We start from the raw sequence: 14182 nt of genomic DNA, 5'->3' as shown, positions 1-14182 counted from the left end.
TAGGAAGGACGTGGAAGCATTGGAAAGGGCGCAGAGGAGATTTACCAGAATGTTGCCTGGTATGAAGGGAAGATCTTATGAGGAAAGGCTCAGGGACTTGAGGCTGTTTTCGTTGGAGAGAAGAAGGTTAAGAGGTGACTTAATTGAGGCATACAAGATGATCAGAGGATTGGATAGGGTGGGCAGTGAGAGCCTTTTTCCTCGGATGGTGACGTCTAGCACGTGGGGACATACCTTTAAATTGAGGGGAGATAGATATAAGACAGATGTCAGAGGTAGGTTCTTTACTCAGAGAGTAGTAAGGGCGTGGAATGCACTGCCTGCAAACTTAGTGGACTCGCCAACACTAAGGACATTCAAATGGTCATTGGATAGACATATGGACAATAAGAGAATAGTGTAGATGGGCTTTAGAGTGGTTTCACAGGTCGGCACAACATCGAGGGCCGAATAGCCTGTACTGCGCTGTAATGTTCTATGTTCTATGTACTCTGTTTCGTCATTGTTTGAAATCTGACCCACTACGGTGGTGTCATCAGCAAATCTGAAAATCGAGTTGGAGGGGAATTTAGCCACAGTCATAGGCGTATAAGCCTTATAGTAGGGGGCCGAGGACTCAGCCTTGTGGGGCACCGGTGTTGAGGATGATCACTAATACGTCCATGTGCTTCCAAATGGGAGTAGATCCTGTCTCGAAGAATTCTCTCCAGTAATTTCCCTACCACTGAAGTAAGGCTCACCGGCCTGTAGTTCCCGGGATTATCCTTGCTACCCTTCTCAAACAGAGGAACAACATTGGCTATTCTCCAGTCCTCCGGGACATCCCCTGAAGACAGTAAGGATCCAAAGATTTCTGTCAAGGCCTCAGCAATTTCCTCTCCAGCCTCCTTCAGTATTCTGGGGTAGATCCCATCAGGCCCTGGGGACTTATCTACCTTAATATTTTTTAAAGACACCCAACACCTCGTCTTTTTGGATCTCAATGTGACCCAGGCTATCTACACACCCTTCTCCGGACTCAACATCTACCAATTTCTTATCTTTGGTGAATACTGATGCAAAGTATTCATTTAGTACCTCGCCCATTTCCTCTGGCTCCACACATAGATTCCCTTGCCTATCCTTCAGTGGGCCAACCCTTTCCCTGGCTACCCTCTTGCTTTTTATGTACTTGTAAAAAGCCTTGGGATTTTCCTTCACCCTATTTGCCAATGACTTTTCGTAACCCCTTCTAGCCCTCCTGACTCCTTGCTTAAGTTCCTTCCTACTTTCCTGATATTCCACGCAGGCTTCGTCTGTTCCCAACATTTTAGCCCTGACAAATGCCTCCTTTTTCTTTTTGACGAGGCCTACAATATCTCTCGTTATTCAAGGTTCCAGAAAATTGCCGTATTTACCCTTCTTCCTCACAGGAACATGCCTCTCCTGTATTCCTTTCAACTGACACTTGAAAGCCTCCCACATGTCAGATGTTGATTTGCCCTCAAACATCCGCCCCCAATCTACATTCTTCAGTTCCCGCCTAATATTGTTATAATTAGCCTTCCCCCAATTTAGCACATTCATCCTAGGACCACTCTTATCCTTGTCCACAAGTACTTTAAAACTTACTGAATTGTGGTCACTGTTACCGAAATGCTCCCCTACTGTAACATCTACCACCTGGCCGGGCTCATTCCCCAATACCAGGTCCAGTACCGCCCCTTCCCTAGTTGGACTGTCTACATATTGTTTTAAGAAGCCCTCCTGGATGCTCCTTACAAACTTCGCCCCGTCTAAGCCCCTGGCACTAAGTGAGTCCCAGTCAATATTGGGGAAGTTGAAGTCTCCCATCACCACAACCCTGTTGTTTTTACTCTTTTCCAAAATATGTCTACCTATCTGCTCCTCTATCTCCCGCTGGCTGTTGTGAGGCCTGTAGTAAACCCCCAACATTGTGACTGCACCCTTCTTATTCCTGATCTCTACCCATATAGCCTCACTGCCCTCTGAGGTGTCCTCCCGCAGTACAGCTGTGATATTCTCCCGAACCAGGAGCGCAACTCCGCCTCCCCTTTTACATCCCCCTCTATCCCGCCTGAAACATTTAAATCCTGGAACGTTTAACTGCCAATCCTGCCCTTCCCTCAACCAGGTCTCTGTAATGGCAACAACATCATAGTTCCAAGTACTAATCCAAGCTCTAAGTTCATCTGCCTTACCCGTAATACTTCTTGCATTAAAACATACGCACTTCAGGTCACCAGACCCGCTGTGTTCAGCAACTTCTCCCTGTCTGCTCTGCCTCAGAGCACCACTGTCCCTATTGTGGAGCTGAGTCTACAAAAGATCTGCCATGATCTCATTGAATTTTCCCCAGGGTAGAGGGGTCAATTACTAGGGGGCATAGGTTTAAGGTGAGAGGGGCAAGGTTTAGAGTAGATGTACGAGGCAAGTTTTTTACGCAGAGGGTAGTGGGTGCCTGGAACTCACTACCGGAGGAGGTAGTGGAGGCAGGGACGATAGGGACATTTAAGGGGCATCTTGACAAATATATGAATAGGATGGGAATAGAAGGATACGGACCCAGGAAGTGTAGAAGATTGTAGTTTAGTCGGGCAGTATGGTCGGCACGGGCTTGGAGGGCCGAAGGGCCTGTTCCTGTGCTGTACATTTCTTTGTTCTTTGTTTGTTCTTTTGAATGGTGTAGCAGGCTCGAGGGGCCATATGGCCTACTCCTGCTCCTAGTTCTTACGTTCTTATGTAAGAAGGGAACAAGAAAAAAGATGGAAAATTATAGGCCAATTCGCCTTACCTCGGTTGTTGGCAAGATTCCAGAATCCATCGTTAAGGATGAGATTTCTAAATTCTTAGAAGTGCAGGGTCGAATTTGGACAAGTCAGCATGGATTTAATAAGGGGAGGTCGTGCCTGACAAACCTGTTAGAGTTCTTTGAAGAGATAACAAATAGGTTAGAACAAGGGGAGCCAATGGATGTTATCGATCTTGACTTCCAAAAGGCCTTCGATAAGGTGCCTCACGGGAGACTGCTGAGTAAAATAAGGGCCCATGGTATTCGAGGCAAGGTACTAACATGGATTGACGATTGGCTGTCAGGCAGAAGGCAGAGAGTTGGGATAAAAGGTTCTTTTTCCGAATGGCAACCGGTGACGAGTGGTGTCCCGCAGGGTTCAGTTGGGGCCACAGCTGTTTTCTTTATATATTAACGATCTAGATGACGGGACTGGGGGCATTCTGGCTAAGTTTGCCGATGATTCAAAGATAGGTGGAGGGGCAGGTAATATTGAGGAGGTGGGGAGGCTGCAGACAGATTTAAACAGTTTAGGAGCGTGGTCAAAGAAATGGCTGATGAAATTCAACGTGGGCATGTGCGAGGTCTTGCACTTTGGAAAAAATGATAGAGGCATGGACTATTTTCTAAACGGTGACAAAATTCATAATGCCGAAGTGCAAAGGGACTTGGGAGTCCTAGTCCAGGATTCTCTAAAGGTAAACTTGCAGGTTGAGTCCGTAATTAAGAAAGCAAATGAAATGTTGTCATTTATCTCAAGAGGCTTGGAATATAAAAGCAGGGATGCACTTCTGAAGCTTTATAACGCACTAGTTAGGCCCCATTTAGAATACTGTGAGCAATTTTTGGCCCCACACCTTAGGAAGGACATACTGGCACTGGAGCGGGTCCAGCGGAGATTCACACGGATGATCCCAGGAATGGTAGGCCTAACATACAATGAACGTCTGAGGATCCTGGGATTATATTCATTGGAGTTTAGGATGTTGAGGGGAGATCTAATAGAAACTTACAAGATAATGAATGGCTTAGATAGGGTGGACGTGGGGAAGTTGTTTCCATTAGCAGGGGAGACTAGGACCTGGGGGCACAGCGTTAGAATGAAAGGGAGTCGCTTTAGAACAGAGATGAGGAGACATTTCTTCAGGCAGAGAGTGGTGGGTCTGTGGAATTCATTGCCACAGAGGGCGGTGGAGGCCGGGACGTTGAGTGTCTTTAAGACAGAAGTTGATAAATTCTTGATTTCTCGAGGAATTAAGGGCTATGGAGAGAGAGCGGGTAAATGGAGTTGAAATCAGCCATGATTGAATGGCGGAGTGGACTCGATGAGCCGAATGGCCTTGCTTCCGCTCCTATGTCTTCTGGTCTTATGGTCTTAAAGATTCTTTCAGAATCATTGTAACTCTCTGGGTTTGTTTCTGCAATGCTGTAATACAAGAAATCTATAACAGTGGTAAACCACAGAAGTATGAACCTGCCGGATATGGTGAAAAGTAAAATGATGGACTTTCTCCGACTCTCTATCTCTGTCTCTGTGATTCGCCCCTTTCTTTTTGCTTTTCAGTGCTTTACGCGTGCGACTGGCCACGACAATATATCTGACAGTCAGGGCGTTGAGCAAGAGAATCATAGCAAATGGGAGTAATGGGTTTAAAACTGTATCAAACCAGTAAAATCCCACCCACCCCGGCTCAGCATAATAGCCTGTCTTGTCAACGCAGAACCATGGTACGTCGTTGACTATCAGTGCAAAGTCAATTGTAAAGTAGAAGGGGACGTTTTTGAAACTGAGCAGAATGCAGCAGGTGCCGAGAACCACAATGGCAGTTTTCGCCGTGCAATATTTTGCTTTCAGCTTCTGGTAACAGATGGCCACGAATCGGTCAAAGGAGAACATGACAGTGAACCAGACAGAACAATCGATGACAGCACGAATGATGATATCGATAACATTGCACACGGTTGTGATGGCGAGGAAACATCCTGGAAAATAATAATAAATGATGCGCCGTAGTATAACTTTGGTGGTAATCACCAAAAGATCCGCAGTTGCCATGGCCACAAGATAGCGAGTGGTGCAGGCGGAGAGGCCACACTTTCCTCGGGAAAGGATCACAATAGCGACGAAATTAACTGTAAGAGCAAATAGAAAGGTAGTCTGGTAAATAGTGCTGAGACATTCCCCTAATATGACGGTGAATTAAGAGACAGAATATTAACACAAATAAGATGTTGTTCACTATTCCATCCGTGGTTACACATTGCAGATCATAATCACATCCCAATCTCGCCTACATTCTGAACCAATTATCTGACACATTTCTTGGATCCTCAAATTGCTACTCTCCAGCTTTCTGTCAGTCTAAATAATATCAGCCCGTACAACTTGCACCAGGGTCATTTTGCTTGGCTTTTAAAAATTGGCTTGCCGATCGGTCACATTTGCAGCTGGGGAAGCTGTCAATGAGAACAACCGAGGGCTCGGAACTAAATGCTCGCAGAAAACTGGATGAAACATGAACTTTCGTTCATTTAATTCGTGATTGGCCTTCCATTCTAAATATCCAAATATAATCATTGAAAAATATAGTAAAGTACTCTTACTTCTGAAAATATCATTTAAAACTTAACATTGTTGAAAGCAGTGATCGGGTGAAGTACAATGTTTGGGAAGAAGGATGCCGTTCCCACTTCTGAGAAAGGACCTTCCATCATAACTGCGGATTACCAGGTTAAAAGTTCAAAATCATTCGGAAGATAGAGAGGGGCAGAAGATCGAGCAAATAACAAACGTGGCATGTCTCTGATTGGCTGGGAAGAAGGAGTGATTAAATGGCCAATGGAATGATGTGACAAACCGACTGGGCCAAGTAAAGAAACTGGTACGTTTCAACAATATGTAGAAATTTCCAAAACAGAATCACATGCCAAGAGATAAAGCATGCAAAATATATAGACTAATGGCTGGAGGTGCAAGTAGACGTAAAAAGTAAAGGACATTTGTGGGTAAACCCTCGGGGTGTGGTCCAACCTGGCATCCGTGGTAACAATAGGGATTTCCACACTAGACATCAAAACAAATCATTTCTAACGCACAGGAGTGATGGTGATGTCGTGGTCATGTCACGATACATCCAGAGGCCTAGATTCTTGCTCTGGGGGCATCCATTCATGTCCCCCAAAGGGACGTTGTGGAACTGAAGTTAAGCGAACAAACCAGCTAAATATATCTTTTCTCAGTAATTGTGACCATGGAATTATCATCGATAATTGTCAGGAACACTGTTCCTATTGGGAAAATGCATCTGACATGCATGCCACTCCAGAGCAGCAGCAACGTGGCTGAGTGTTAACTGCTATCTGAAGTGGTGCAGCAGGCCACTGAGTTCCGGCGCATTTGGGGATGGGAACACATTCTGCACTGGCCAGCAAAGCGCACAGTGAGTGGACTTTATTTTATTTTATTTTCTCTGGGGCAGCCAGCATCCATTAGTGGCACTGCTTGTGTGTAAATTGGGAGAGCTTTATCCAACCTGGAGTTGTTCAATTCCTGTCATAGTTCTCAGCTTCAATAACATACTTAACTATAAAGCAGCGTCCATTCTCCACTAACATGCAATGGGGTTTTGATGACCACAAAACTGAGACCAAGTTTGAAGATTTAAAATTGCGATCTGATGGACAACTAAAGCGACAACGTGAATCTCACAATGAGCATAGAGGCAGAAACGAAATATGCTTTCAGTTAAACAATCTAACATGTTTTAGGCCCGCAGAGAATGTTTAGCAAACACGACCGAGAACCCAACGAAGTGCAGTTTAGATCGATTGGTCATTCTTAACTTTCCCCTTTACGTCCAGGGATGTGCAGGTTCGGTGGGGTTATGTAAATAGGGCGTGTGTCGGGGGAAGGGTGGAGGAAGTGTTGATGGGCAGATGGTTGTTTTGGAGTGTCGGTGCCGTATCGATGGGCCGAATGGCTTCCTTTTGCACATTTGGGATCCTGTGAAATATAACAAGCAGCTCATGTACCAGATTGTGAAGAAACGGATAAGCGCTCTTTTAACAGGAAGGACTACTTTACTGTCGGCAAAATGGGAATTGGGATCGGAACTGACTGGGGGTTACATTTACAGTGATGCCAGCGAATTTGCAAAGCGATAGGAAGGGTGCAAGGAGTTATTCCGGAATGAATCGAAGCATCACAATTGTAAGGGTGGTGATGAAGGAAAGCAGAAAACCAGTTCGGCTGTTTTCGTTATTGGAACTGGCCGGAATTCCGAAGTAAATGCAGTAAATGTGATTTCTAGAGGTGATGAGAAGGCGAAAAGTTTGGTGGTTCTGGGAAGGAGGCCTCCGGGTAAAAGCATTCAACCCAGCAAGTTGGTGGAAACGGTCGAGCTGCGAGCTGTCCACAATGGAGGTGAACATCCAGCTGAGGAGAGATGAATGCGCTTCGGAAACAATGGAACATGATGCAGCATCCAGTCAAATTTAATAGCTGGACAGAAGCTGGGAAATAAAACCAGTTTTTGGTGGCAACTGGGAGGCAACAAGCATAATCCAAATTGTTCCTTGTTTCGGAGTCGTAAGAATCGCAATTGATGGGGAGCCAACATATTTATGCAAGAGTAAAAATCCTGGCAGGATCAGAAGAGCGAGATCTCTTCATGGGGAGCGGGGCCGACGCCATAATCTATGCCTCTCAAATCTGCAGCCCGGGAACGCTGCTCGGGTGCAGTTAGCAGCACCGGCCAAAGCTGCGGACTGGCTGTCCCGCCAAATCTGCAGCCCGGGAACGCTGCTCGGGTGCAGTTAGCAGCACCGGCCAAAGCTGCGGACTGGCTGTCCCGCCAAATCTGCAGCCCGGGAACGCTGCTCGGGTGCAGTTAGCAGCACCGGCCAAAGCTGTGGACTGGCTGTCCGGCCTATCAGGATTTCTCCAAATGGAGAAAATTAAATTCGCTACCCGTGGGTCGGAGGAAGGCTTTCACAAATTGTGGGAGTCATTCACTCGGTTTTTCCAAGACCTGTTTGTAGCCAATAAATAATGAATCAAAGAACTGGTGAGGGAAGCCGCGACACAGCAAGGGAGGGGCATCTGGGGAATAGGGGGACACGGAACACAAACATGCCCAACAAAAGAAGCATGAGAAGCAGTATCACACCAGCATAACAGGTGTAGGGACATGGACAGTTGACAGAAGAAGCCAAGATCAATGCCAAAGGAGGGTAGGGGGCAGAATAAAGGGGCGGAGTCAGCCAGAATCTAAACACTGCTGCGGAAATAAAAAAACAGGAAATCCTAACCAGCATTGTAAATAATGCAAGAGAAAGAATGACAATATTTCTATGTACACAATTGAAACCGACCGGCATGCAAATAATGTTCTTCATCCTCTGCCTTCTACAGTTTGTCCACGCTTATCCCTGTTTGGGGTACCACAAGACACAAAATAACAACATTTAAAAATAAATAGAAAATAGAAAAAGTTAGCGAAGTGTCAGAGACTCATCCTTTGAAAGATGGAGGGTTGAAAATTTAGCTTCTTTCAAATCTACTATTTCACTGTAATAGATGGAGATATGCTTAATAAACGCTATGGGAGGAGGGGACCTCTGTAGGATTTGAAGAATAAATTATTCATTTATCCCACAAGAAATGAGCATTGCTGGAATCCAAATCGGCTCCCTCTGTGGAAACCCTCAGTATTCAGATTCGAGACGCTCACACCTATTTCTTCCAGCACCGTTTAAGGCTCCATTCACAAGGAGCAAGATCCGGCAAATCCACTTGTACCATTGTTCAATCTAACACCGGAGAAAGGGAGGGAAATGGAGAAAGACGGAAACAAAACGCCTCCATTTCACATTTTGCCCAAGCAACTAACAAGGAGGAAATGCTGGAATATTATTGGCCGGGTAACCGCCTCATATTATTTGTCCGGCAATATCCCGACAACGTGTGTATGAGAAACACTCTTTGTTATTCGACTTTGTGCAAGAGGGGGACATAATGACTCACTTTGGAGCGTCCGCGATGCTGAGGCTGTCGTGGATAGCACGTTTAGCGAGTTGGTCACACCGCAGGTGAAAATTACTGAGGGAGGTAGAAAGTGGGTGACCAACAGTCAGAGCAAGAGTAGGAAGGCAGGGCAGGTGTCCCCTGCGGTCTTCTCCCTGCAAAACAGGTATACCGCTTTGGATACTGTTGGGGGAGGTGGCTCACCGGGGGAAGGCAGCAGCAGCCAGGTTCATGGCACCGTGGCTGGCTCTGCTGCGCAGCAGGGCAGGAAGAAGAATGGCAGGGCTACAGTGATAGGGGACTCAATCGTAAGGGGAATAGACAGGCGGTTCTGCGGAAGCAATCGAGACTCCAGGATGGTATGTTGCCTCCTTGGTGCAAGGATGTCTCGAAGCAGCTGCAGGACATTCTGGGTGCAGAACCTTCTGAAGCTGAATTTAGGGAGTTAGTAGTTAACTAAAAAGTAGTTCCGCGAAGGTGATAATCGCAGGTTTGCTACCAGTGCCAGGAGCTAGTCAGAGTAGGCATGTCAGAATAGATAGGATGAATGCGTGGCTCGAGAGGTGGTGCAAGAGGGAAGGATTCAAATTCCTGGGGCTTTGGAACCGGTTCTGGGGGAGGTGGGACCAGTGGAAACCGGACGGTCTGCACCTAGGCAGGCCTGGAACCGATGCCCTGGGGGGGGGGGGGGGGTTGCTTTTGCTGTTGGGGAGGGTTTAAACTAATGTGGCAGGGGTATTGGAACCGATGTAGGAAGTCGGAGGGATGTAATACTGGGCCAGAACTAAAAGTCAGTAAGGAGGAAAGTGTAATGCAGAGAAGCCATAGTCAAAAATCAAAAAAGGTCAAAGTACAGGCTGCAGTGACTGAGGAGAGCGTGAAACGGGAGATGGCCAATGCAGGATTGAGTATGTTGTACCGAAATGCACGCAGTATACGGAACAATGTAAATGAGCTTGTTGCGCACATTAAAATTGGCCGGTACGATGTTTTGGGCATCCCAGAGACGTGGCTGAAAGGGAATCAAGACTGGAATCTAAAGATGCAATGAGAAATGTCCCATCAAAAGGTCATGGAGATGGGCAAAGGGGGCGGGGTTGCATTGTTAGTGAGGAATAAAGCTAATTCGATAGCAATGAGCGATATAGGATCAGAAGGCAAAGGGTCTCTGTGGGTCGAGTTGAGGAATCGGAAAGGTAAAAATTCGCTGATGGGAGTTATGTACAGGCCCCTAGCAGTAGTCAGGATGTGGGGCAGAAAATGAATCTGGAGATAGAAAAGTCATGTAAAAAAGGGCAATATTACAATAATCATGGCGGACTTCAATATGCAGGTGGACTGGGAAAATCAGGTTGGTAGTGGATCCCAAGAAATGGAATTTGTGGAATGTCTAAGAGATGTTCTTTTGGAGCAGCTTGTGACCGAGCCTATTAGGGAACAGGCAATTCTGGATTTGGTGATGTGCAATGAAGCAGAGTTGATTCGAGAGCTTAAGGTGAAGGAAACCTTAGGAAGCGGTTACCACAATATGATAGGATTTACCCTGGAGTTTGAGAGAGAGAAGCTGCAATCAGATGTAACGGTATTACAAGGGTAACTACAAAGACACGAGGGAGGAGCTGGCCAGAGTTAATTGGAGAAGGAGCCTAGCAGGGAAGATACTGGAACAGCAATGGCAGGAGATTTTGGGGGTTATTAGGGAGGCACATCAGAAATTCATCCCAAGGTGGAGGAAACATGCTAAGGGGAGGACAAGGCATCCATGGCTGACGAGGGATGTCAAGGACAGCATAAAGGCTAAAGAAAAAGCATACAAAGTGGCGAGTATTTGTGGGAAACCAGAGGGTTGGGAAGCCTTTAATAGCAAGCAGGGGACAACTATAAAAGCAATAAGGGGGGAGTAGACGAAGTATGAGTGCAAGCTAGCTAGTAATATAAAGGAAGATCGGAAGAATTTTTTTCAATATGTAAAAGGTAAGTGAGAGGCAAATATCGACATTGAACCACTAGAAAATGTGACTGGAGAAGTAATAATAGGAAACAAAGAAATGGCTGACGAACTGAATAGTTACTTTGCATCCGTCTTCACGGTGAAAGACATCAGTGGGATGCCAGAGCTCCAGGAGAACCAGGGGCAGAGGTGAGTGTAGTGACCATTACTAAGGAGAAGGTTCTGGGGAAACTCAAAGGTCTGAAGGCGGATACGTCACCTGGACCGGATGGAAATGAAAATGATACACCCCAGGACCTTAAAAGAGAAAGCTGAGGAAATTGTGGAGGCATTAGTGATGATCTTTCAGGAATCCCTGGAGGCAGGAAGGGCCCCAGAGGACTGGAAGGTGGCTAATGTAACAGCACTGTTTATGAAGGGAGGGAGGCAGAAGACGGGAAATTATAGGCCTGTTAGCTTGACTTTGGTCATTGGTAAGATTTTAGAGTCTGTCATTAAAGCTGAGATCGCGAAGCACTTGGAAGAGCATGGTAAAATAGGACTGAGTCATCCCGGCTTTGTCAAAGGAAGGTCGTGTCTGACAAATCTGTTAGAATTCTTTGAGGAGGGAACAAGGCAGTTAGACAAAGGAGAACCCGTGGACGTGATTTATTTCGATTTCCAGAAGGCCTATGACAAGTGCCGCATAGGAGATTGTTAAATATGTTAAGAGCCCATGGTGTTCAGGGTAAGATCCTGGCATGGACAGAGGATTGGCTGACTGGCAGAAGGCAGAGAGTGGGGATAAAGGGGTCTTTTTCAGGATGGCAGCCGGTGACTAGTGGTTGTGCCTCAGGGGTCTGTGTTGGGACCACACACTTTTACAATATCCGGTAATGATCAGGAAGAAGGTACTGAAGGCACTTTTACTAAGTTTTCAGACGAATCAAAGACCTGCAGAGGGACAGGTAGTATTGAGGAAACGAGGGAAATGCAGAAGGACTTGGTCAATATAGGCGAGCGGGTAATGAAGTGTCACATGAAATGCAATGTGGAAAAGAAGCTTTTTCATGGCATAACTTTGAATTGGTATATACCATCTGGAGTCACAAATGCTGAAATCTCAGACACATCGACACATACCACCGTCGCCTCAGGCATATCCGAACTTACCGTCACAGCCTTAGACGCATCAACACCAACCATCATTGCCTCTGCCACATTCAGCACCCACCTTCACAGCTTCAGACACATCAACACCCCACATCACACCCTCAGACACACCAACACCTACCATCTCAGCCTCAGTCACATCAACACCTCCCATCACATCGTCAGACACATCAAAACCTCTCATCACAGCCTCAGATATAGCAATACAAACCATCACATCCTCAGACACATCAACACCTCCCATCACATCCTCAGGTACATCAACACCTACCATGTCATGCTCAGACACGTCAACATCTCCCATCACAGCCTCAGAAACATCAACACCTAACATCACAGCGACAGGCACATCACGACCTACCGTCACATCGTCAGACACATCAACACCTCCCATCACCGCCTCAGTCACATCAATACAAACCATCACAGGCTCAAACACATTAACCCCTACCATCACAGCGTCAGATACATCACACCGACCATCACAGCGTCAGACAATCAACACCTACCATCACAGCCTCTAACAGGCAACATCTACCAAAACAGACTCAGATACATCAACACCTACCACGTCAACCTCAGGCACACCAGCACCTACCATCACAGCCTCAAACACATCAACACTTACCATCACAGCCTCAGACACATCGACACATACCATCATCGCCTCAGGCATATCCGAACTTACCGTCACAGCCTTAGACGCATCAACACCAACCATCATTGCCTCTGCCACATTCAGCACCCACCATCACAGCGTCAGATACATCACACCGACCATCACAGCCTCAGGCACATCAACACCTACCATTAGAGCATCAAACACATCAACACTTACCATCACAGCCTCAGACACATCTCCATCTAACATCATAGCCTCAGGCATATCAGAACTTACCCAACAGCCTTAGACACATCAACACCTACCATCATGCCCTCTGACATATTCAGCAATTTCCATCACAGCTTCAAACATATCAACACAGCCTCAGTCACATCAACACCTATCATCACATCCACAGGAGCATCTACACCTACCATTACAGACCCCGACACATCTACAACGACCAGTCGACCATGTCCGATTTTATAGCCAAGGAAAGTGACTTGGGCTTTTCCAAATTCACTTTTGGCTAGGTTTATAACCAAACCCGCCTCCTGAAGTAGTTCGAATAGCTCCATCAGATGCTTTGTTAGTTAACCTTTGAAATGTGGCTGGGGCGTTTTTCATGCCAAATGGCATAACTTTGAATTGTTATATACCATCTGGAGTCACAAATGCTGAAATCTCCTTCTCCCTTTCGGATAAAGGTACCTGCCAGTAACCTTTAAGTAAATCCAATTTGGAAATAAAAGCGGACTGTCCCACTTTCTCAATGCAATCCTCCAAACGTGGGTTAGGATAAGAGTCCTTTCTTGTAACTGCATTAACCTTTCCATAGTCCACACACACCCGCTGGGCATCGGCTGGCTTAAGTACCATCACAATGGGTGAGCTCCATTGGCTGCAACTCACTTCAATTATGCAATTTTTAAGTATACTCTCAATCTCTTTGTTAACCTGTGCCAAATTTAAATGATTAAGTCTATATGGATGTTGTTTAATTGGAACAGCATATCCCACATCTACATCATGTATAGCCATTTTAGTACTTCCCAATTTATCTCCACAAAATTAGCATGAGATATCAATAACTCTTTCAGGTCAGTTCGTTTTTCCTCTGGAAGATAACTCAACACTTTATCCCAATTTTTAAGAACGTCCTCATTTTCCAATTTAATTTAAGGTATGTCAAATTCACAGTCATCTGGATTTGGTTCGTCACTTTGAGTTATAATCTTTAAAACCTCCTCCTTTTCTCCTTCCCTTTCAAAGTGCCTTTTCAGCATATTCACATGACACACTTGGTGAGTCTTCCTACTATCTGTTGGTTTTACCACATATTTCACCTCACTTGATTTCCTTTCAATCTGATAAGGTCCACAAAACCTAGCTTTTAAAGGCTCGCCTACCACTGGTAACAACACTAAAACATTATCTCCACTGGCAAAACTACGAACTTTGGATTTCTTGTCCGTGACCCGTTTCATCACATTTTGTGGAGCTCTCAAATGTTGTCTAGCCAGTTCACCTGCTCTATTTAATCGTTCCCTGAAATTTGACACGTAATCCAATAACGTAATTTCCGATTTCTCACCCACCAATTTTTCCTTAATCAATTTAAGTGGTCCCCTTACCTCATGACCAAACATTAGTTCAAAA

Source organism: Scyliorhinus torazame, chromosome 4, assembly GCF_047496885.1.
Source record: "Scyliorhinus torazame isolate Kashiwa2021f chromosome 4, sScyTor2.1, whole genome shotgun sequence".
Taxonomy (NCBI): domain Eukaryota; kingdom Metazoa; phylum Chordata; class Chondrichthyes; order Carcharhiniformes; family Scyliorhinidae; genus Scyliorhinus; species Scyliorhinus torazame.
This window is presented reverse-complemented; position numbering follows the sequence as displayed.